General features: G+C 44.1%; 1 protein-coding gene across 2 annotated transcripts in view; it reads left to right on the top strand.

The window, feature by feature from the left end:
- atxn1a (ataxin 1a) overlaps window positions 1-26,978 on the top strand; it is a 209,329-nt gene that overhangs the window by 57,855 nt on the left and 124,496 nt on the right. For both annotated transcript variants that reach the window (XM_052472459.1, XM_052472457.1), the window contains exon 2: window positions 6,366-7,184. The gene's annotated coding sequence lies outside the window, so the exon portion shown is untranslated. The remainder of the gene's footprint in view (window positions 1-6,365; window positions 7,185-26,978) is intronic.

Here is a 26,978-nt window from a genome sequence, read left to right as displayed (position 1 = left end):
TGGATGTTTTCCTCCATCACTAGTGTGTGTGCGCGTATGTAGTGAATGTGTGTGGGTTAATGTCTTGGGTGTAGAATCTGTCTGGAACCTTCCTCTGATACAGTCTGATACAGAGGTCCTGTATGGCAGGGAGCTCGGCCCCAGTGATGTACTGGTCTGTCCGCACCAGCCTCTGTAGCGCTTTGCGGTCGAGGGCGGTGCATTTGCCATACCAAGCCAGGGCCGGCTTTACGGGATGGCAAACCCGGGCATGGACCCCCCAGATAGAATTTGTGCTCCCCCAGTATTGTTTAACAACAAATGGTAAATGAAATACAATGTCCAGTTTTGACAATGTAGCGTTGCCGGGCCTGAGAGTAGAGCAGACCAGGACAGAGGCTATATGCCGGGTGGGAGCTCGTTATGAGGAGGAGGAGGGAGGGAGGATGTAATCATTAATCAATAAAACAGAGAGGCAGTGCTGTATCATAAAGACAGTCACAGATAGAGCTCGTTGTTTGGTGGAGGGCCAGTCAACCCATTTAACTGTGACTGTATTCATGATACAGCACGGCCTCAGGTGCCTTATTGCTTTCAGAAAACTGTTACCTACATATTCAAATAACAATGAATTACACACATTTTAGTTAAAACTTTATTTTGATTTCATTTTTTCTATTGGCATTTACTTGGATATGCCCATGATAATGACGTTGATGTGTGCTTTCTGCCGGCTCAGAAACGTTGTCTCGTCTGGGCACCGTGCAGAGATCAAAACATTTTAGGATCCGAAGGGCCCATGCCAAATATTTTCAGCGTCCTGAGGTGGAAGAGGCTCTGTCATGCCCTCTCCAAAACTGTGCTGGTGTGTGTGGACCATTTTAGTAATACCAAGTCCTTAGTAATGTGCACACCAAGGAGCTCTCCGACCGCTCTACTACAAACCCGTTGATGTGGATGGGGATGTGCTCTCCTCTCTTTCTCCTATAGTCCACGATCAGCTCCTTGGTCTTACTGGCATTAAGGGAGAGGTTGTTGTCCTGGCACACACTGCTAAGTCTCTGACCTCCTCCTGTCATCGCCGTTGGTGATTAGGCTTACCACCGTTGTGTCATCAGCAAACTTGATGATGGTGTTGGAGTCGTGCGTAGACCAACCTTTCAAAGTGCTTCATAATTACAGATGTGAGTGCTACAGGGCGATAGTCATTATTAAGGCAGGTTACCTTGGAGCTCTTGGGAACAGGGACAATGGTGGTCAGCTGGAAACATGTTTGGATTACACTTGTCTGCTTAGTCACTGGTACTTTGTGTTTGAACTTTTGTTTGTAAACAGGAAGCAGTCGACACACACACACACACCCTGTGGTAGTGAGTTTCCTGTGTGACTGAGACAGGGAACAGAAACCTGTGCCCTCTGCTGCTGAGTCAGGGGGAAAAGATGCAGGCGTGAGTTGTGTGTGTGTGTGTGTGTGTGTGTGTGTGTGTGTGTGTGTGTGTGTGTGTGTGTGTGTGTGTGTGTGTGTGTGTGTGTGTGTGTGTGTGTGTGTTTGCGTGCGTGCGTGCGTGTGTGTGTGTGTGTGTGTGTGTGTGTGTTTGCGTGCGTGCGTGAGTGTTTGCGTGCGTGTGTGTGTTTGCGTGCGTGTGTGTGTGTGTTTGCGTGCGTGCGTGCGTGTGTGTGTTTGCGTGTGTGTGTGTGTGTGTGTTTGCGTGCGTGCGTGTGTGTGTTTGCGTGCGTGTGTGTGTTTGCGTGTGTGTGTGTACGAGGACGTGTCTGCATGTCTGCTGAAAGGCAGAAGAAGACCTTTTCTGCAGTATCTTCTCACCTTTCTATCAGTCCCGACTCCACGGTACTAGTTTATTACTCTGAAGAATTATGCAAGTTAGGTTGCTCTGTGAATGATTAATATAGAGATTATCAGCTTAGGTGATCTCACAAAATTATCCACTTCACAATCACCTCGGGGTACAGTAGCTCATAATGTGAGCAGAAAGCAGAACAGGTAGCATAGTAATATAATTATATGACAGCCACAGGTGCTACACATGGAATGGAAATAGTATGCTGAATATGGATATGCGTTGACAATTTGCATTCTTTCACTTGTTATACTGAACAAAAATATAAACGAAAATTAATTATGCCCTAATCTATGATTTTCACGACTGGGGATACAGATATGCATCTGTTCATCACATATACAGTGGGGCAAAAAAAGTATTTAGTCAGCCACCAATTGTGCAAGTTCTCCCACTTAAAAAGATGAGAGAGGCCTGTAATTTTTATCATAGGTACACTTCCACTATAACAGACAAAATTAGAAAAAAAATCCAGAAAATCACATTGTAGGATTTTTTATGAATTTATTTGGAAATTATGGTGGAAAATAAGTATTTGGTCAATAACAAAAGTTTATCTCAATACTTTGTTATATACTCTTTGTTGGTTATGACAGAGGTAAAATGTTTTCTGTAAGTCTTCACAAGGTTTTCACACACTGTTGCTGGTATTTTGACCCATTCCTCTGTGCAGATCTCCTCTAGAGCAGTGATGTTTTGGGGCTGTTGCTGGGCAACACGGACTTTCAACTCCCTCCAAAGATTTTCTATGGGGTTGAGATCTGGAGACTGGCTAGGCCACTCCAGGACCTTGAAATGCTTCTTACGAAGCCACTCCTTCGTTGCCCGGGCGGTGTGTTTGGGATCATTGTCATGCTGAAAGACCCAGCCACGTTTCATCTTCAATGCCCTTGCTGATGGAAGGAGGTTTTCACTCAAAATCTCACGATACATGGCCCCATTAATTCTTTCCTTTACACGGATCAGTCGTCCTGTTCCCTTTGCAGAAAAACAGCTCCAAAGCATGATGTTTCCACCCCCATGCTTCACAGTAGGTATGGTGTTCTTTGGATGCAACTCTTTGTATTCTTTGTCCTCCTTTGTATTCTTTGTTCTTTGTCTTTGTCTGCATTCTTTGTCCTCCAAACACGACGAGTTGAGTTTTTACCAAAAAGTTCTATTTTGGTTTCATCTGACCATATGACATTCTCCCAATCTTCTTCTGGATCATCCGAATGCTCTCTAGCAAACTTCAGATGGGCCTGGACATGTACTGGCTTAAGCAGGGGGACACGTCTGGCACTGCAGGATTTGAGTCCCTGGCGGCGTACTGTGTTACTGATGGTAGGCTTTGTTACTTTGATCCCAGCTCTCTGCAGGTCATTCCCTAGGTCCCCCATGTGGTTTTGGGATTTCTGCTCACCGTTCTTGTGATCCTTTTGACCCCACGGGGTGAGATCTTGCATAGAGCCCCAGATCGAGGGAGATTATCAATGGTCTTGTATGTCTTCCATTTCCTAATAATTGCTACCACAGTTGATTTCTTCAAACCAAGCTGCTTACCTATTGCAGATTCAGTCTTCCCAGCCTGGTGCAGGTCTACAATTTTGTTTCTGGTGTCCTTTGACAGCTCTTTGCTCTTGGCCATAGTGGAGTTTGGAGTGTGACTGTTTGAGGTTGTGGACAGGTGTCTTTTATACTGATAACAAGTTCAAACAGGTGCCATTAATACAGGTAACAAGTGGAGGACAGAGGAGCCTCTTAAAGAAGAAGTTACAGGTCTCTGAGAGCCAGAAATATTGCTTGTTTGTAGGTGACCAAATACTTATTTTCCACCATAATTTGCAAATAAATGAATTAAAAATCCTACAATGTGATTTTCTGGATTTTATTTCTCATTTTGTCTGTCATAGTTGAAGTGTACCTATGATGAAAATTACAGGCCTCTCACATCTTTTTAAGTGGGAGAACTTGCACAATTGGTGGCTGACTAAATACATTTTTGCCCCACTGTACCTTTAAAAAGAAAGTAGGGGTGTTGATCAGAAAACCAGTCAGTATCTGGTGTGACCACCATTTGCCTCATGCAGCGCGGCACATTTCCTTCACATAGAGTTGATCAGGGTTTGGCCCGTGGAATGTTTATTCCGGTCAAGAAATAGGCACAACATGACATCAAAGTGCCCCAAAAAACACGGAACATTAAACAAACGTATAGCGAGTGAACATCTCACATAACAATCAAGAATTACACACAAAGACATGGAGGGGAACAGGGGACTAAATACATGTAGTGTGATTAGATAATGAAAACCAGGTGTGTAATGGAACAAGACAAAACAAATGGACATATGAGAAATGGAGCGGCGATGGCTAGAAAGCCGGTGACGTCGATCCCCGAACACCGCCCGAACAAGGAGAGGACTTCGGCGGAAGTCGTGACATGTCTTGTGAGTATGCGGGCCATGGAAGAACTGGGACATTTTCAGCTTCCAGGAATTGTTTACAGATCCTTGCGACATGGGGCGGTGCATTTTTCATGCTGAAACATGAGGTGATGAATGTCACGGCAATGGGCCTCGCGGTATCTCTGTGTATTCAAGTTGCAAGATAAAATGCTTATGCCTGACCGTACCATAACCCCACCACCAACATGGGGCACTCTTTTCACAATGTTGACATCAGCAAACCACTCGTCCACAAATTTGTGCCCAACATTTTAGAGAAATATGCTTTTTCTGCATATGGAAAATGTCTGGGATCTTTTATTTCAGCTCATGAAACATGGGACCAATATTTACATGTTGCGTTTATATTTTTGTTCAGTGTATTTGTCCAAATAATGACATCATATCCCCGTGAAATGCTCTATATCTGACAATCACTGTCTCAGTTGTCTCTCAAATGCTGATTTCTAGGATTGCAGTTATTGCAAATCACGGTTGGAACACACGGTAGTGTAGTTGATAGTGTAGCTTTCAGGCCCCGAGGGAAACTGAACTGACGCTGGATCAGGTGACCTCTTTTTCTGTTGCCTCTGAGAAGGTTCCTGGGTCCACTTCCTGACGTCCATGCCCGTCCTTGTTGCCACGGGAGACGGCTGACCTCCAGGCTGCCCTCGCCGTGAACTGAAGAGGGAGAGGGACACACAAGCCTCACAAACAACTAGAGTAAACATAAAAATACAAACAAGTAAACAACACAAACCAAAACAGAGAGAAAGTCAGGCAGACAGACAGCTCAAAGCTAAACTTGGTTGTTTCCTGAAATCAACAAATAAAGTCAAAGGACTAAGAAGCCAAAGAAAGAAACAGGACAATCACATTAAACATCTCATGTCTGCCTTGAGGCTATGAAATGACCCAACATTGAAAACAGCCAACATTGAAAACAGCTAAGAATATAAAACAATTCTTAGAAGAAGAAAAACACACTTAAATACAAAAGCTGAAATAGTTTGTGATGCAGGTAAACAATGTGTGGTTGCCATGCCGACAAGCCATGGGTGTATAAATAGCATGGCCAGTGTTTGTTTAGTTGATGCAGCCTGCTTGCCTGCCAGCCAGCAGGATGAGCCTATCCCTGAAGGGAGAGATAGAGAGGGATCTGTGGGCTGAGTAGAGTAGCAAGCAGTACTGTGTACCATAATGATCAACCAGTCATCCCTCCCCTCACAGCCCACACCAGAGGAATGTAGCTGGAAAACCAAAGAGGCCATTCCTAATATACTGATCCCCCCACCCCTCCTACTTGACCCCCAGGGAGGTCCAGGGGTCATCACACAGGCCAAGCTGTCTGGGAAACACCCTAAATAAGACAGACAACATTACTGTTCTATAAGTGTACAGTAGACACTGTACATACAGTACTTAACATGTTTTGTTTGGATAGGAGTACTACATGACATATATAAGTACTACAAGACAGATAGGAGTACGACAAGACAGATAGGAGTACGACAAGACAGATAGGAGTACTACAAGACAGATAGGAGTACGACAAGACAGATAGGAGTACGACAAGACAGATAAGAGTGCTACATGACAGATAGGAGTACTACAAGACAGATAGGAGTACTACAAGACAGATAGGAGTACTACAAGACAGATAGGAGTACTACAAGACAGATAGGAGTACTACAAGACAGATAGGAGTACTACAAGACAGATAGGAGTACTACAAGACAGATAGGAGTACTACAAGACAGATAGAATTTCAAGATAAGCCTTCTCTGTTTGACCAGCTGAAAGTGTTGTCTGGCTGTCTGTGTAAAATATACGCAACGTAAGTTGTGCTTTTGATTTGAACTGTGACCTCAGATAGGAAATGTCATCCCTATTGCAAAGGTTGCCGTTATATATATATATATATTTTTTTTTACATGAAAACAAAGTAATTTCATCACTTAAAGAAATGCATTCCCAATATACAGTAAGTATTGTGCTGCTGGCCGGTCTCCAAACTGTAACCTCACCCCCAAGACACACTTTCCCTTCCTAATTGCCAAGTAACATGGACGCGCCTCTCTCATCTCTCTCCTCTCTGTAGGGAATGGTGAAAGCACCTGGAGCGAGACAGACACGGACAGATAAAGAGGGGATCTGGGAGCAGGCTCCCCTCAGACTAGTGACCGAGAGAAACAGACACAGCAGCAGTTACTGCAGTACTGACTGGTCCCCTGTCTTCAACTGAACCACAGTACTGACTGGTCCCCTGTCTTCAACTGAACCACAGTACTGACTGGTCCCCTGTCTTCAACTGAACCACAGTACTGACTGGTCCCCTGTCTTCAACTGAACCACAGTACTGACTGGTCCCCTGTCTTCAACTGAACCACAGTACTGACTGGTCCCCTGTCTTCAACTGAACCACAGTACTGACTGGTCCCCTGTCTTCAACTGAACCACAGTACTGACTGGTCCCCTGTCTTCAACTGAACCACAGTACTGACTGGTCCCCTGTCTTCAACTGAACCACAGTACTGACTGGTCCCCTGTCTTCAACTGAACCACAGTACTGACTTCAACTGAACCACAGTACTGACTGGTCCCCTGTCTTCAACTGAACCACAGTACTGACTGGTCCCCTGTCTTCAACTGAACCACAGTACTGACTTCAACTGAACCACAGTACTGACTGGTCAGTACTGACGGGTCCCCTGTCTGGTTCCCTGTCTTCAACTGAACCACAGTACTGACTGGTCCCCTGTCTTCAACTGAACCACAGTACTGACTTCAACTGAACCACAATACTGACTGGTCCCCTGTCTTCAACTGAACCATAGTACTGACTGAACCGAACCGCTTCCTGTTTCCTCCCACCCGGACCACTGGACAAGAACCAGGCCCAACCGCCTCCTACACTCAGGTAAGACTGACTGGCTCTGTTGTATTAGTATTCTCGTTGTCTCAGCCTCCTATATGAGCATGTATTTGGTCCAAGCTGCTACTCTATGTGCTTGTATAGACAGAGCTGTGTCCTCTTTTCTAGTAGTTTAATCTAATCAATATGTATATAGGAGGAGAAAAGGAAGGTTGTATTTTGTACTCAAAATGCACAGCAGTGGATTGTCTTAACAACCCATACTTCTTTCTGGTTCTGGTGGGGCAGAAGTGATACTGAGCTACCATGTTGTCAGTTTCCTGAACTCGTCAGGGTTATCCAGTCAGAGGACAGAGCTGGCTGTCCAGAGCTATCTAGTCCAATCAGGAGAGGACAAGGGTTCAGGGGTGGGAACAAGGAAGAACGTTCTAGAATGAAACACAACCCAAGCACAGACCACATACTAAAGCGCTAAGGTAGAATTATGTTGTAAACAGAAGTTCATAGTTTAGGTGGTGCCCCAAATGGCACCCTATTCCCTATATAGTGCACTACTTTTGATCAAGTCCTATTGGCCCAGGTCAAAAGTAGTGCACTACATAGGGACTAAGGTGCTATTTGGGATGTAATCTTAGTTTCCACAGTGTTTACAACCCTGGAGTTCTGTGCCAGAAGTTCCAGTAGAGACTATAAGCCGTTGATGTTGTACAGTAAGCCGGGTCAGGGGGTGTTGTGTCAGTATGTGTGTGTGGTTATGATGAGTTTCTGAAGAGAGCCGTGTTGCCTTGGCGAGCGGCTTTGTGTGTGTGTGTGTGTGTGTGTGTGTGTGTGTGTGTGTGTGTGTGTGTGTGTGTGTGTGTGTGTGTGTGTGTGTGTGTGTGGCCGGTGCACTAACCCGAGGTCAGGCTCCTCCCACAGAGGTGTGAAAATGTACACTGTGTCTATTTTTCCCCATCCCTCGTGAGTCAACTCCCTCCCTCCCTCTTGCTGTCTCTCCACTCAGTCCTCTGACTGCTGCTGACTCATTGAAATCTGATCCCTGCTGAGCCTGTCCCTCCTTCTTTTCGATTACCTCCTCTCCTTTTCAAATCAAATCAAATTGTATTGGTCACATACATATGGTTAGCAGATGTTATGGTGAGTGTAGTGAAATGCTTGTGCTTATAGTTCCGACAGTGCAGCAATATCTAACATGAAATCGAACAATTCCATAACAACTACCTAATACACACACATCTAAGTAAAAGAATGGAATAAGAATATATACATATAAATATATGGATGGGCAATGACAGAGCGTCATAGGCAAGATGCAATAGATGGTATAAAATACCCCCACACCTTTCTCTTACCCCGTCTCCTTTTCTCTTACCCCCTTTCCTTTGCTATTACCCCTCTCCTTTTCTCTTACCTCCTCTCATTTCTCTTATCTCCTCTCCTTTTCTCTTACCCCCTCTCATTTCTCTTATCTCCTCTCCTTTTCTCTTACCCCCTCTCATTTCTCTTATCTCCTCTCCTTTTCTCCTACCCCCTCTCATTTCTCTTATCTCCTCTCCTTTTACCCCCTCTCCTTTTCTCTTACCCTCTCTCCTTTTCTCTTACCCCCTCTCCTTTCCACTCACTCTTCCTTGTCTTTTACCCCTTAGTTCTCTCACTCTCTTCCTCTCGCCTCCGCTCCTCGTTTCCCTTCATCACTCACTCTTCCTTTTCTTTTACCCCTTAGTTCTCCCACTCTCTTCTTCTCGCCTCCGCTCCTCGTTTCCCTTCATCACTCACTCTTCCTTTTCTTTCCTTTTCTCTCTCTCTATCCTTTATCTCTCTCTTCTCAGGTGTGTGATGAGCTAGCGTTGCTCTTCAACTCAGAGCGGCATATCCGTGGAGCTCTTGAGTTCTATTTCTATGGTTTACTCCAGTCAGCCCCACATACTGCACCACTGCACCACTGTACCACTGCACCACTGTACCACTGTACCACTGTACCACTGCACCACTGTACCACTGCACCACTGTACCACTGCACCACTGTACCACTGCACCACTGCACCACTGTACCACTGCACCACTGTACCACTGTACCACTGCACCACTGTACCACTGCACCACTGTGTGAAAGTCACTTGGCTGCTGGCTTGTTATCTGGAAGTGAGATTCTCATAGCCCCTAGTGGGACTAGGTGTTTTGTGTTTGTGTGTGAGTGGAAATGTGTGTGTCGAGGGAGGTGTGTGTGTGTCAGGGGGAGACGTGTGTGTGCCGGGGGGGAGAGTGTGTGTGTATATGTGTGTGTGTGTGTGTGTGCGTGCGTGCGTGTGTGTGTGTGTGTGCCTGCGTGGGTCTGCAGAGGTCAGGATGGTTGGATCTACTCTGAGTTCTGACAGACACCTCTTTCCCTTCCTCCCTTACCCTCTCTCTCTCTCTCTCTCTCTTTCTCTCCGTGCCTTCTCTCTTCCTTCACACCCCTCTCTCTGCAACGTATATCTACCCTCTCTCTGAATAGAAATCAATTTATTTATTTATTATCTCTCTCTCTCTTAGTTTCTTTCTATTCTTTTTTCCATATTATCTTTCTCCTCTTTCATGCGCCTCCAAGAAAGACCGCCTGGAAAAATACATTTTTCTCTGGAATATTTCAGTGAGCTGTTTGGATGCTTTCAGTCTGGAACCCCTCAACCTCTCGGCTCTGGAGTTAATTGTTGATGGAGAGAGTGATAGACACACACACACACACGCACACACACACACACATGCACGCACGCACGCACGCACACACACACACACACACACACACACACACACACACACACACACACACACACACACACACACACACACACACACACACACACACACACACACACACACACACACACCACAGGAGGCTGCTGAGCTCATAATAATGGCCGGAATGGAGCAAATGGAATGGCTTCAAACACCTGAAAACCATGTTTTTCATGTATATGTTACCATTCCATTGATGCCGCTCCAGTCATTATAACGAGCCAATCCTCCCAATTAAGGTGCCACCTACCTCCTGTAACACATACACTGTTAATGGAGAGAGTGATTGACAGGAGATCAAAGGTTGTACATTAGTCAAAGACTTTCTGAAAGGAAAAGGGTGGATAATATGCTTGCTTATGTGTGTAGTGTGTATGTCAGGGAGTTCAAAGCTGCAGTGGCTGTGTTGTGTAGGTGGAAAACTCCACTTTACAACTGTAGTGGATAACTCCACTCTCTGTTCACGCTACTAACGGGAAACTCAATTCGCCAGCCAGTCACTACAGCTGGCCTGGAAGAAAAGGAGAGAGGGGAGAGGGAGAGATAGAGAAAGAGAGAGGGGGAACCTGGTGTCATGACGTTGGCCTGGGTGTAGGTTTATGACAGTCATAAATACCTCTTCCCCCCTTTTTCCTCTCTACCCTACTGAGGTTACATTTGCAAACCCTTGGTTAACATAGAGATTCTGCGAACATCAGAAGGTGGGGGGAAATTAACAATATTCTGGTAATCCAACCAATTGAACATATGCAGTGGTACTTAATGAATATGATGTCAGTTCAGTTGTCATCTGAGACATTCTCATCAATGATAAGATGACATAAACTCTACAGTGGAAAGTCTACTCATCAGAGTTATCAGATTCACATGGAATTGGTGTTCAATTTAAATGTTTGAATATGAAATTATTCGTGATGGGATGAAATGTGATTTTAGCTTCTAAAATGTGAGATTTGAGTTTTCATAAGGTTCTGTTCAATCAGTGGTCCGCCCCTGTGAAGGGACATGGGCTATAAAACTTTTCAAACACGCCCTCCTCTCCCTTCCTATATAAAGCCTTGACGACATTTTAACCTCCTGTTCCGAGGATGTGGGGACGACGATCCGATGTCAGAATGGTTCAGATAATATCTACAGAATGAAGCCAACATCAGCGTGAGCTTTGGTTGCGAATGGTATGAACTTTGAACTCTTATTCACTACAGAAGTGATGCCTCCTAGCCATTGAGTTAGCAACCGCAGCTGCAAACGCAGGTTAGGAAGTAACAGACAGAGTATCCCGTCTACCACACAACGACATTACTACAACGTATCCAATTTACCAGCAAAGACATTCTTCAAATGCTAAAGGACTCGGTTGGGCAACACGGCCTTCCATCTCCCACCAACCTACTGAAGCGCAGCTCAGAGTAGATGTTTATTGCATTTTCCTTATCCAAATGGGTGGTAATTTAGAATGCATAAGATACTGTATTTACGATAGCACAGCTTCGCCTTTTGTTCCTCAGTCTTCCCGCACTTTCACTCAAACCCAGCCCCTTTGTGTAACAAGCTGTCATATCTGTTCCGCCCGCTAGGGACGTTTTCCTTTATGACGTAATTTGTAATCAAGTTATGATTTAATTATGTGTATGTGTAATTCTGTGTGATTAGTTAGGTATTTAGTAAATAAATAATTAAACCCAATTTTGTATTGCTGATTCAAATTGTTAGCCAGGGTTCGTGCAGATAACCAAGAATTTACAACTTTCAGATGAGACTGAATTAAAATGACGATTAATATAGACTGCTATTGATGTAAAATATTACTAGGTCTTTAAGAGTTTATTCAGAAGATAACAACTCAATATAATTTTGTGGTGCCACGACTCTCTAGTTAATTACATTAACATGATTAACTCAATCAGGTAATATTAATTACGGAGAAATTATTTTATAGAATAGCATGTCATATCACTTAATCTGGCATAGCCAAAGACACCACACTGGCTTTCCACCAAAATTGCCATGGAAACTTTTTCACCCGGGGGAGAGGGACTCTATCTCTAACCCTTGAGGTAGGCTTCCCCCTTGACACACTTCCACTACTCCCTCGCTCTTCTCTCCCTCTCTCTCTCTCACTCTCTTTCTTTGTCTCATGTTCTTTGTCTCTAACATATAATGCACGCCGCACGAACAAACACACACACTCACATACACAAGCACACAAACACACTCCCGTCTCTTGAATACTAAACAATTAGTTAATTACCTGGGCCTGTGCTGATGAGTTCATTCACACAGCAGAGCTTTTGATTTAATTACTAAGACATGGATGAGATGAAAGGAGGTTGTGTGCCTGCGTGCGTGCGTGTGTGTGTGAGTTTTTAATAAGAGCAGTTATTGTACAGGATCCTATGAGCTTTCCCATGGGAACCAATCAGATGGTCTCTGGTACACTGTGTACCACCCCCACACACACACACACACACTTACACACACTTACCCCATCAGACATGCCACCAGGGGTCTTTTCACAGTACTCCCAAATCCAGAAGAAATTTGAGAAAGCATACAGTACTATATAAAGCCATTATTGCAAGGAACTACCTTCCATCTCATATTGCTCAAATAAACAGCAAACCTGGGCAAACCTGGGCACTTCGCTCCGCAGGTAGTATAACTTTTTCATTACATTTCATTACATTTCATTATAGTACAAAGGTTTGATTTGTCTAATCTTAGCAATTTCTTCTTAGCTAGCTACATAGCCGTCTTTGTATCAAAGATAATTGCTTAATTATCGTATTTCGTCGTCCTAACGTAGTCTTCACTGCTATTTGCCCAGCAGCTAGCCAGCTAGCCTGCTAGCAAACGTCCACCGTCTACCGATTAGCAGCACCGTAGAAACTATTACACTCAACTGAACGACTTGATTAGTGTAGTGTTAGCTAGCTACATAGCTGTCTTTGCTGTCTTCGTATCCAAGATAATTGTGTAGTTTAGAGTGTGTAGTCTTAGAGTGATTATCTTAATTTACCGAGGTTAGCTAGCCAGCTATTTGTCGTCCTTAACGTAGGAGACTCTGCTAGCTAGCCAACAGCTAGCCGACAGCTAGCCAACAGCTAGCCAACGTCTACCGAATAGGACTCAACAACCCGGTCGCATTCACAGGTAGTATCACATTTTCATTTCATTTCATTACAGTACAACGGTTTGATTTGTTTGATCGTAGCTAGCTACATAGCCGTCTTTGTATCAAATATAATTGTGTAGTCTAGAGCGATTTTCTAGGTTAGCTAGCCAGCTATTGTCGTTCTTTAAACGCAACGTAACGTAAACAACACTGCTAGCTAGCCAGCTAGCCCCCGAATAGCAGCACTGCAGAAACTATTACACTCAACGGAACGACTTGATTAGTGTAGTGTCAACAACGCAGCCACTGCCAGCTAGCCTACTTCAGCAGTACTGTATCATTTTAGTCAATAAGATTCTTGCTACGTAAGCTTAACTTTCTGAACATTCGAGACGTGTAGTCCACTTGTCATTCCAATCTCCTTTGCATTAGCGTAGCCTCTTCTGTAGCCTGTCAACTATGTGTCTGTCTATCCCTGTTCTCTCCTCTCTGCACAGACCATACAAACGCTCCACACCGCGTGGCCGCGGCCACCCTAATCTGGTGGTCCCAGCGCGCACGACCCACGTGGAGTTCCAGGTCTCCGGTAGCCTCTGGAACTGCCGATCTGCGGCCAACAAGGCAGAGTTCATCTCAGCCTATGCCTCCCTCCAGTCCCTCGACTTCTTGGCACTGACGGAAACATGGATCACCACAGACAACACTGCTACTCCTACTGCTCTCTCTTCGTCCGCCCACGTGTTCTCGCACACCCCGAGAGCTTCTGGTCAGCGGGGTGGTGGCACCGGGATCCTCATCTCTCCCAAGTGGTCATTCTCTCTTTCTCCCCTTACCCATCTGTCTATCGCCTCCTTTGAATTCCATGCTGTCACAGTTACCAGCCCTTTCAAGCTTAACATCCTTATCATTTATCGCCCTCCAGGTTCCCTCGGAGAGTTCATCAATGAGCTTGATGCCTTGATAAACTCCTTTCCTGAGGACGGCTCACCTCTCACAGTGCTGGGCGACTTTAACCTCCCCACGTCTACCTTTGACTCATTCCTCTCTGCCTCCTTCTTTCCACTCCTCTCCTCTTTTGACCTCACCCTCTCACCTTCCCCCCCTACTCACAAGGCAGGCAATACGCTCGACCTCATCTTTACTAGATGCTGTTCTTTCACTAACCTCATTGCAACTCCCCTCCAAGTCTCCGACCACTACCTTGTATCCTTTTCCCTCTCGCTCTCATCCAACACCTCCCACACTGCCCCTACTCGGATGGTATCGCGCCGTCCCAACCTTCGCTCTCTCTCCCCCGCTACTCTCTCCTCTTCCATCCTATCATCTCTTCCCTCTGCTCAAACCTTCTCCAACCTATCTCCTGATTCTGCCTCCTCAACCCTCCTCTCCTCCCTTTCTGCATCCTTTGACTCTCTATGTCCCCTATCCTCCAGGCCGGCTCGGTCCTCCCCTCCCGCTCCGTGGCTCGACGACTCATTGCGAGCTCACAGAACAGGGCTCCGGGCAGCCGAGCGGAAATGGAGGAAAACTCGCCTCCCTGCGGACCTGGCATCCTTTCACTCCCTCCTCTCTACATTTTCCTCCTCTGTCTCTGCTGCTAAAGCCATTTTCTCCCACTCTAAATTCCAAGCAGCTGCCTCTAACCCTAGGAAGCTCTTTGCCACCTTCTCCTCCCTCCTGAATCCTCCTCCCCCTCCCCCCCTCCTCCCTTTCTGCAGATGACTTCGTCAACCATTTTGAAAAGAAGGTCGACGACATCCGATCCTCGTTTGCTAAGTCAAACGGCACCGCTGGTTCTGCTCACACTGCCCTACCCTGTGCTCTGACCTCTTTCTCCCCTCTCTCTCCAGATGAAATCTCGCGTCTTGTGACGGCCGGCCGCCCAACAACCTGCCCGCTCGACCCTATCCCCTCCTCTCTTCTCCAGACCATTTCCGGAGACCTTCTCCCTTACCTCACCTCGCTCATCAACTCATCCCTGACCGCTGGCTACGTCCCTTCCGTCTTCAAGAGAGCGAGAGTTGCACCCCTTCTGAAAAAACCTACACTCGATCCCTCCGATGTCAACAACTACAGACCAGTATCCCTTCTTTCTTTTCTCTCCAAAACTCTTGAACGTGCCGTCCTTGGCCAGCTCTCCCGCTATCTCTCTCTGAATGACCTTCTTGATCCAAATCAGTCAGGTTTCAAGACTAGTCATTCAACTGAGACTGCTCTTCTCTGTATCACGGAGGCGCTCCGCACTGCTAAAGCTAACTCTCTCTCCTCTGCTCTCATCCTTCTAGACCTATCGGCTGCCTTCGATACTGTGAACCATCAGATCCTCCTCTCCACCCTCTCCGAGTTGGGCATCTCAGGCGCGGCCCACGCTTGGATTGCGTCCTACATGACAGGTCGCTCCTACCAGGTGGCGTGGCGAGAATCTGTCTCCTCACCACGCGCTCTCACCACTGGCGTCCCCCAGGGCTCTGTTCTAGGCCCTCTCCTATTCTCGCTATACACCAAGTCACTTGGCTCTGTCATAACCTCACATGGTCTCTCCTATCATTGCTATGCAGACGACACACAAATAATCTTCTCCTTTCCCCCTTCTGATGACCAGGTGGCGAATCGCATCTCTGCATGTCTGGCAGACATATCAGTGTGGATGACGGATCACCACCTCAAGCTGAACCTCGGCAAGACGGAGCTGCTCTTCCTCCCGGGAAGGACTGCCCGTTCCATGATCTCGCCATCACGGTTGACAACTCCATTGTGTCCTCCTCCCAGAGCGCTAAGAACCTTGGCGTGATCCTGGACAACACCCTGTCGTTCTCAACTAACATCAAGGCGGTGGCCCGTTCCTGTAGGTTCATGCTCTACAACATCCGCAGAGTACGACCCTGCCTCACACAGGAAGCGGCTCAGGTCCTAATCCAGGCACTTGTCATCTCCGTCTGGATTACTGCAACTCGCTGTTGGCTGGGCTCCCTGCCTGTGCCATTAAACCCCTACAACTCATCCAGAACGCCGCAGCCCGTCTGGTGTTCAACCTTCCCAAGTTCTCTCACGTCACCCCGCTCCTCCGCTCTCTCCACTGGCTTCCAGTTGAAGCTCGCATCCGCTACAAGACCATGGTGCTTGCCTACGGAGCTGTGAGGGGAACGGCACCTCAGTACCTCCAGGCTCTGATCAGGCCCTACACCCAAACAAGGGCACTGCGTTCATCCACCTCTGGCCTGCTCGCCTCCCTACCACTGAGGAAGTACAGTTCCCGCTCAGCCCAGTCAAAACTGTTCGCTGCTCTGGCCCCCCAATGGTGGAACAAACTCCCTCACGACGCCAGGACAGCGGAGTCAATCACCACCTTCCGGAGACACCTGAAACCCCACCTCTTTAAGGAATACCTAGGATAGGATAAGTAATCCTTCTAACCCCCCCCCCCTTTAAGATTTAGATGCACTATTGTAAAGTGACTGTTCTACTGGATGTCATAAGGTGAATGCACCAATTTGTAAGTCGCTCTGGATAAGAGCGTCTGCTAAATGACTTAAATGTAAATGTAAATGTAATGTTTCAAAAAACAGATAAAGCAACACTTCACGGCACAACGCCTCTCCCTTGTTTGACCTAGATAGTGTTTGTGTATGTTACTGATATGTAGGCTATGTGTGCCTTTTGTAAAAAAAAAAAATGTTTTTACATAGTTTTGTCCTATTAATGTTCTGTATGATGTCATGTTTCATGTTTTATGTGGAGCTCAGGAAGAGTAGCTGCTTTTGCAACAGCTAATGGGGATTCTAATAAAATACCAAATAATGCCAGACATAATTGGGCTGTGTCACACAGCTAGTTAGCCATACACACTGTGATCTGTCTGATACTGACAATACACACTGTGATATGTCTGATACTGACAATACACACTGTGATCTGTCTGGTACTGACAATATACACTGTGATCTGTCTGGTACTGACAATACACACTGTGATCTGTCTGATACTGACAATACACACTGTGATCTGTCTGATACTGACAATATACACTGTGATCTGTCTGATACTGACAATACACACTGTGATCTGTCTGATACTGACAATATACACTGTGATCTGTCTGATACTGACAATACACACTGTGATCTGTCTGGTACTGACAATATACACTGTGATCTGTCTGGTACTGACAATACACACTGTGATCTGTCTGATACTGACAATACACACTGTGATCTGTCTGGTACTGACAATATACACTGTGATCTGTCTGATACTGACAATACACACTGTGATCTGTCTGATACTGACAATATACACTGTGATCTGTCTGATACTGACAATACACACTGTGATCTGTCTGGTACTGACAATATACACTGTGATCTGTCTGATACTGACAATACACACTGTGATCTGTCTGATACTGACAATATACACTGTGATCTGTCTGATACTGACAATACACACTGTGATCTGTCTGATACTGACAATACACACTGTGATCTGTCTGATACTGACAATACACACTGTTGTCTGTCTGATACTGACAATACACACTGTGGTCTGTTTGGTACTTTGGTACTGACAATACACACTGGGGTCTGTTTTGTACTGACAATACACACTGGGGTCTGTTTTGTACTGACAATACACACTGTTGTCTGTCTGGTACAGACAATATACACTGTGATCTGTCTGGTACTGACAATACACACTGTGATCTGTCTGATACCGACAATACACACTGTGATCTGTCTGATACTGACAATACACACTGTGATCTGTCTGATACTGACAATACACACTGTGATCTGTCTGGTACTGACAATATACACTGTGATCTGTCTGGTACTGACAATACACACTGTGATCTGTCTGATACTGACAATACACACTGTGATCTGTCTGATACTGACAATACACACTGTGATCTGTCTGGTACTGACAATATACACTGTGATCTGTCTGATACTGACAATACACACTGTGATCTGTCTGATACTTACAATATACACTGTGCTCTGTCTGATACTGACAATACACACTGTGGTCTGTTTGGTACTTTGGTACTGACAATACACACTGGGGTCTGTTTTGTACTGACAATACACACTGGGGTCTGTTTTGTACTAACAATACACACTTCTGTCTGTCTGGTACTGACAATACACACTGTGATCTGTCTGATACTGACAATACACACTGTGATCTGTCTGGTACTGACAATACACACTGTTGTCTGTCTGATACTGACAATACACACTGGGGTCTGTTTGGTACTGACAATACACACTAGGGTCTGTTTGGTACTGACAATACACACTGGTATCTGTTTGGTACTGCCAATACACACTGTGGTCGGTTTGGTACTGACAGTACACTCTGGGGTCTGTTTGGTACTGACAGTACACACTGGTGTCTGTTTGGTACTGCCAATACACACTAGGGTCTGTTTGGTACTGCCAATACACACTGGGGTCTGTTTGGTACTGCCAATACACACTGGGGTCTGTTTGGTACTGACAATACACACTGGGGTCTGTTTGGTACTGACAATATACACTGGGGTATGTTTGGTACTGACAATACACACTAGGGTCTGTTTGAAACTGACAATACACACTGGGATCTGTTTGGTACTAACAATACACACTGTGGTCGGTTTGGTACTGACAGTACACTCTGGGGTCTGTTTGGTACTGACAGTACACACTGGGGTCTGTTTGGTACTGACAGTACACTCTGGGGTCTGTTTGGTACTGACAGTACACACTGGGGTCTGTTTGGTACTGACAATACACACTGGGATCTTTTTGGTACTGACAATACACACTGGGGTCGGGTTTGGTACTGACAATAGACACTGGGATCTGTTTGGTACTGACAATACACACTGGGGTCTGTTTGGTACTGACAATACACACTAGGGTCTGTTTGGTACTGACAATACACACTGGTATCTGTTTGGTACTGCCAATACACACTGTGGTCGGTTTGGTACTGACAGTACACTCTGGGGTCTGTTTGGTACTGACAGTACACACTGGTGTCTGTTTGGTACTGCCAATACACACTAGGGTCTGTTTGGTACTGCCAATACACACTGGGGTCTGTTTGATACTGCCAATACACACTGGGGTCTGTTTGGTACTGACAATACACACTGGGGTCTGTTTGGTACTGACAATATACACTGGGGTATGTTGACAATACACACTAGGTCTGTTGAAACACAATACACACTATCTGGGTCTGTTTTTGGTACTGACAGTACACTCTGACAATACACACTGGGATCTGTTTGGTACTGACAATACACACTGTGGTCTGTTTGGTACTGACAGTACACACTGGGATCTTTTTTTTGGTACTGACAATACACACTGGGGTCGGGTTTGGTACTGACAATAGACACTGGGATCTGTTTGGTACTGACAATAGACACTGGGATCTGTTTGGTACTGACAATACACACTGGGGTCTGTTTGGTACTGACAATACACACTGGGATATATTTGGTACTGACAATACACACTGGGGTTGGTTTGGTACTGACAATACACACTGGGGTCTGTTTTGTACTGACAATACACACTGTTGTCTGTCTGGTACAGACAATATACACTGTGATCTGTCTGGTACTGACAATACACACTGGGGTCGGTTTGGTACTGACAATACACACTGGGATCTGTTTGGTACTGACAATACACACTGGGGTCTGTTTGGTACTGACAATACACACTGGGATATGTTTGGTACTGACAATACACACTGGGGTCTGTTTGGTACTGACAATACACACTGGGGTCTGTTTGGTACTGACAATACACACTGGGATCTGTTTGGTACTGACAATACACACTGGGGTCTGTTTGGTACTGACAATACACACTGGGATATGTTTGGTACTGACAATATACACTGGGGTCTGTTTGGTACTGACAATACACACTGGGGTCTGTTTGGTACTGACAATACACACTGGGGTCTGTTTGGTACTGACAATACACACTGGGATCTGTTTGGTACTGCCAATACACATTGGGGTCTGTTTGGTACTGACAATACACACTGGGATCTGTTTGGTACTGCCAATACACATTGGGGTCGGTTTGGTACTGACAATACACACTGGGATCTGTTTGGTACTGACAATACACATTGGGGTCGGTTTGGTACTGACAATACACACTGGGATCTGTTTGGTACTGCCAATACACATTGGGGTCGGTTTGGTACTGACAATACACACTGGGATCTGTTTGGTACTGCCAATACACATTGGGGTCGGTTTGGTACTGACAATAGATATTCAACACTCACAAACAGATGACGTTTCATTCCCACTGGGATCTTTATCAGATCAGTTTGAGACAGTGCAAGTGGATCTCCTGAAGTGTCAGGCTGACAGATATGGAACATGAACCGTTATAAATACCAGTATGGAACCCATGTTCTCTTAGGTTGTACTGCTGTGCCAGAACATCTATACGCCTAGTACCTTTTCAGTCATGCAATATGCAGTGTGAAATATACAATATGCAATGTATTTCAGTACAGTCTGTAGGCTACTGTATGTACAAGCTGTATGTACAAACTTAATGCATATTTAGAATGAGTCATCATTCATAACCATAATGTTGCTTGTCTTTCTAGTTTACATCTTTTTGTAACTTCTGGCCATATGATTGTCACCTTTATGTTAAATAAGAATAGAATGTGTTTCTAAATACTTCTACCTTAATGTGGATGTTACCATGGTTATGGATAATACTGAATTAATCATGAATAATGATGAGTGAAAGAAAGTTACAAACGCACAAATATCATACCCCCAAGACATGCTAACCTTTCACCATTTTTTAAAAACATTTATTTAATTAGGCAAGTCAGTTAAGAACAAATTCTTATTTTCAATGACGGCCTAGGAACAGTGGGTTAACTGCCTTGTTCAGGGGCAAAACGACAGATTTGACCTTGTCAGCTCAGGGATTCGATCTTGCAACCTCGAGGTTGCTAATCCATCACTCTAACCACTAGGCTACCTGCCACCCCATTACATTAACAGGGGAGGTTAGCATTTTTGTGGGGTGTGATATGTGTGCTTCTCTAACTTTCTCACTCATTATTCACAATTCATTCAGAATGATCTATAATCATGGTCGCATCCACACTAATGTAGAAGTGTTTAGAAATGACAATGATGCCACTGTAGAAACTGAAACACAACCAAAACAAGCAGCAAATGCGTCAAACAAATATGTACCGTTACAAGCTAGATATATATATATATATAGTCATTGCGTGTTATGAATATGGGACAAAATACTGAATCTGTCCAAATACTTTTGGTCCCCTAAAATGGAGGGAATATGTACAAAAAGTGCTGTAATTTCTAAACGGTTCACTCGATATGGATAAAAATACCCACAAATGAAAGCTGACAGTCTGCACTCTAATCTTACAGCCGTTGTATAATTTCAAATCCAAAGTGCTGGAGTACAGAGACAAAACTACAACAAAATTGTCACTGTCCCAATACTTTTGGAGCTCACTGTAGATCAGGGCTGTGGGGGTAATGACCCAGCAAAATGGCTCTCACGTCTGATCTACCTGCTGCCATGAGACAGAGCTGACCTATTATTCCCCCATCTCTTTATACAGGGAAAGAGGGAGGAAGAGAGAGGGGGAGAGAGGGATGGAGAGGGAGGGAGGTTTATGGCCTTTTCAGCATAGCCTTACGACCTACTCTACCCGAGAGAGAGAGAGAGAGAGAGTGAGTGAGTGAGCGACAGAGACAGAGAGAGAGAGGACACACCTCATCTCTTCCTCTCTGCCCCTCTCTATCAATTCAATTTCAATTTAAGGGCTTTATTGGCATGGGAAACATATGTTAACATTGCCAAAGCAAGTGAAGTAGATAATAAACAAAAGTGAAATAAACAATAAATAATTAACACAAAACATTACACTCACAAACGTTCCAAAATAATAAAGACATTTCAAATGTCATATTATGTCTATATACAGTGTTGTAACAATGTGCAATTAGTTAAAGTACAAAAGGGAAAATAATGAATCTATTCCTAGCTATATCTATAATCTATCACTTTCTGTCTCTTGTTTGGTTAGCAAAAAGCGTGTCTGATCCTCTGATCCGACATTAGTACTACCTTCACTACTTTGTTTTCTTCTCACTTACACTCCTCTTTTCCATGATGGTTAGATTCCTCCCAGGAGGAAAGGTCATTATCTCCAGTAGGCTTGATGAGGCAACGACAATAGGACACACACACACACGCACACAACACACACACACGCACACACAGAAGAGACAGAGATAATAGGTGTTTAATTGGCTCAGGGCATTCAGTGCTTACACAGCGCTGCTATCAGCTGTGTATTTGTGTTTGTACTTGTGTGTGTGAGCGTGTGTGTGCGTGCGTGTGAGTGGTTTTCTATCAGCGGTGGATCGACTGGCTGTCATTGCACTGCTTTTGTTTCCACATGATAATTATATAGAGGAACAAGAGGACTCATCGGTCTGTCTGTGTGACGATGCCACTGCAGATTGGCAAGCAAATCAGCTTCCTCTTGATTACAGATCAGTTGTGTTGGTCTCTGTTGTCACCTCTTATCGTTTTTAAAGAGTTACACACACACACACACACACACGCGCGCGCGCGCACACACACAATTCAATATGTGGCTATAGAATGTGACTCTAGATATGAGTATAGCCACATGGCTCATAACCGTGTCATGTATTCTAGTTCAATCTAAAGCCTTGGAATGGACACATTGTTTGAGTGGTCCTTATAGCATGGCTGATAGAAACATTGTTTGAGTGGTCCTTATAGCATGGCTGATAGAAACATTGTTTGAGTGGTCCTTATAGCATGGCTGATAGAAACATTGTTTGAGTGGTCCTTATAGCATGGCTGATAGAAACATTGTTTGAGTGGTCCTTATAGCATGGCTGATAGAAACATTGTTTGAGTGGTCCTTATAGCATGGCTGATAGAAACATGGTTTGAGTGGTCCTTATAGCATGGCTGATAGAAACATTGTTTGAGTGGGTCCTTATGCAGTAGCATGGCTGATAGAAACATTGTTTGAGTGGTCCTTATAGCATGGCTGATAGAAACATTGTTTGAGTGGTTCATATAGCATGGCTGATAGAAACATTGTTTGAGTGGGTCCTTATACAGTAGCATGGCTGATAGAAACATAGTTTGAGTGGTCCTTATAGCATGGCTGATAGAAACATTGTTTGAGTGGATCCTTATACAGTAGCATGGCTGATAGAAACATTGTTTGAGTGGGTCCTTATACAGTAGCATGGCTGATAGAAACATAGTTTGAGTGGTCCTTATAGCATGGCTGATAGAAACATTGTTTGAGTGGATCCTTATACAGTAGCATGGCTGATAGAAACATTGTTTGAGTGGATCCTTATGCAGTAGCATGGCTGAAAGAAACATTGTTTGAGTGGGTCCTTATGCAGTAGCATGGCTGATAGAAACATTGTTTGAGTGGGTCCTTATGCAGTAGCATGGCTGATAGAAACATTGTTTGAGTGGGTCCTTATGCAGAAGCATGGCTGATAGAAACATTGTTTGAGTGGATCCTTATACAGTAGCATGGCTGATAGAAACATTGTTTGAGTGGGTCCTTATACAGTAGCATGGCTGATAGAAACATTGTTTGAGTGGGTCCTTATGCAGTAGCATGGCTGAAAGAAACATTGTTTGAGTGGGTCCTTATGCAGTAGCATGGCTGATAGAAACATTGTTTGAGTGGGTCCTTATACAGTAGCATGGCTGATAGAAACATAGTTTGAGTGGGTCCTTATACAGTAGCATGGCTGATAGAAACATTGTTTGAGTGGGTCCTTATACAGTAGCATGGCTGATAGAAACATAGTTTGAGTGGGTCCTTATACAGTAGCATGGCTGATAGAAACATTGTTTGAGTGGGTCCTTATACAGTAGCATGGCTGATAGAAACATTGTTTGAGTGGTCCTTATAGCATGGCTGATAGAAACATTGTTTGAGTGGTCCTTATAGCATGGCTGATAGAAACATAGTTTGAGTGGATCCTTATGCAGTAGCATGGCTGATAGAAACATAGTTTGAGTGGGTCCTTATACAGTAGCATGGCTGATAGAAACATTGTTTGAGTGGGTCCTTATGCAGTAGCATGGCTGATAGAAACATTGTTTGAGTGGATCCTTGTGCAGTAGCATGGCTGACAGAAACATTGTTTGAGTGGGTCCTTATGCAGTAGCATGGCTGATAGAAACATTGTTTGAGTGGATCCTTGTAGACGATATGATTTATGCCCACTTATGAGGCTCCATGGACCCTCTCGTCTCACGGTTTGAGTCTCAATACAATTATGTGTGGAGGTGCAGGCTAACAGCCCATTGAGTTAAACAAGCTTTCCTGCACCAGGGGAATACAGTAGACTTGGGCCTAATGGACCATCTTAGGACTCCCTGCCTGTATGGAATAATGATATGTGATGTTAAAGACCTTGCATGAGGAGTATATGAGGCTCCAGCTAGCTGCTAGGCAGTGGGGAGTCTTTCTTTAACAGTACAAGAGCTGATTGAGTCATTTTGACTCAATTAATTTCTAATTAAAATATCTATATCAAATATATCAAAGATCTTTGACTTTTCCTAAGTAGGTCTATATAACACACGTATGTTGTAAGAATTTGTGTTATAAACAGTTTTAAGAGGACAAAGTGGGAGGTTTAAAAAAATAGTTACTAGTCGCCCGCCAAAGTTCTGGAGCATGTCTTTAATGTCCTTGTGTTTTTGGTTAGATGTTGTGCACCAATAAGGTTTTATATGTCTCTAGAATTATCACTGGTGTTGATAGGGTTAATCCATTTAAACTTCGAAAGTAATCTATGCACTCACTACCCTAAGTCGCAATGGATAAGAGCATCTGCTAAATGACAAAAATGTAAAAATGTAAGGCCCATATTATATCATGGGAGGTGGCTATGTTAAAAAGTGTCGCATCAAGCCATGTAGCAAAGCTAAATAATGTAGCAGAGCTAAATAATGTTGCAAAGCTAAATAATGTTACAAAGCTAAATAATGTAGCAGTGCTAAATAATGTAGCAGAGCTAAATAATGTAGCAGAGCTAAATATTGTTACAAAGCTAAGTAATGTTACAAAGCTAAATAATGTAGCAAAGCTAAATAATGTAGAAAAGCTAAATAATGTTACACAGCTAAATATTGTTACAAAGCTAAATAATATTACAAAGCTAATTAATGTTACAAAGCTACGTAATGTTACAAAGCTAAATAATGTTACAAAACTAAATAATGTAGCAAAGCTAAATAATGTTACAAAGCTAAATAATTTTACAAAACTAAATAATGTAGCAAAGCTAAATAATGTTACAAAGCTAAATAATGTTACAAAGCTAAATAATGTTACAAAGCTAAATAATGTTACAAAGCTAAATAATGTTACAAAGCTAAATAATGTAGCAAAGCTAAATATTGTTACAAAGCTAAATAATGTTACAAAGCTAAATAATGTTACAAAGCTACGTAATGTTACAAAGCTAAATAATGTAGCAAAGCTAAATAATGTAGCAAAGCTTAATAATGTTACAAAGCTAAATAATGTAGCAAAGCTAAATAATGTAGCAAAGCTAAATAATGTAGCAAAGCTCAATAATGTAGCAAAGCTAAATAATGTAGCAAAGCTAAATATTGTTACAAAGCTAAATAATATTACAAAGCTAAATAATGTTACAAAGCTAAATATTGTTACAAAGCTAAATAATATTACAAAGCTAATTAATGTTACAAAGCTAAATAATGTTGCAAAGCTAAATAATGTAGCAAAGCTCAATAATGTAGCACAGCTAAATAATGTAGCAAAGCTAAATAATGTTGCAAAGCTCAATAATGGCAACAACTGACTGTCGTACAATTACATAATCACCCACAGGATAGGTCCACATAAAGGACAGACAGGGCTAGCTTGTTGTTGTTTCAAACGAGGGAGTTAGGGCCCTAATAGTAATGTTACAGGAGGAGAATTCAACAAAGCTTCATGGGATGAAAAGTGCAGGTTTTCCCATGACGATGGGAGAGGCAGAGATTTACTTGAGAGAGAGAGATACACTACATTACCAAAAGTAGTATGTGGACACCTGCTAGTCCTACATCTCATTCCAAAATCATGGGCATTAATGTGGAGTTGGTCCCCCCTTTGCTGCTATAACAGCCTCCACTCCTCTGGGAAGGCTTTCCACTAGATGTTGGAACATTGCTGCAGGGACTAACTTCCATTCAGCCACAAGAGCATTAGTGAGGTCGGGCACTGATGTTGGGCGATTAGGCCTTGCTCGGAGTCTGCATTCCAATTCATAACCAAAGTTGTTCGATGGGGTTGAGGTCAGGGCTGTGTGCATGCCAGTCAAGTTTTTCTACACCGATCTCGATATACCATTTCTATATGGATCTCGCTTTGTGCACAGGGGCATTGTCATGCTGAAACAGGAAAGGGCTTTCCCCAAACTGTTGCCACAAAGTCTAGAATGTCTATGCTGTAGCGTTACGATTTCCCTTCACTGGAACTAAGGGGCCTAGACCGAACCATAAACTGCCCCAGACCATTATACCTCTTCCATTAAACTTCACAGTTGGCACTATGCATTCGGGCAAGTAGCGTTCTCCTGGCATCCAGATGATGAAGTGTGATTCATCACTCCAGAGAACAAATTTTCACTACTCCAGAGTCTAATGGCGGTGAGCTTTACACCACTGCAGCTGATGCTTGACATTGCGCATGGTGATCTTATGCTTGTATGCGGCTGCTCGGCCTTGGAAACCCATTTCATGAAGCTCCCGACAAGCAGTTATTGTGCTGACGTTGCTCCCAGAGGCAGTTTGGAACACGGTAGTGAGTGTTGCAACCGAGGCCGA

This window comes from Oncorhynchus keta, chromosome 20 (assembly GCF_023373465.1).
Source record: "Oncorhynchus keta strain PuntledgeMale-10-30-2019 chromosome 20, Oket_V2, whole genome shotgun sequence".
Taxonomy (NCBI): domain Eukaryota; kingdom Metazoa; phylum Chordata; class Actinopteri; order Salmoniformes; family Salmonidae; genus Oncorhynchus; species Oncorhynchus keta.
This window is presented reverse-complemented; position numbering and strand designations above follow the sequence as displayed.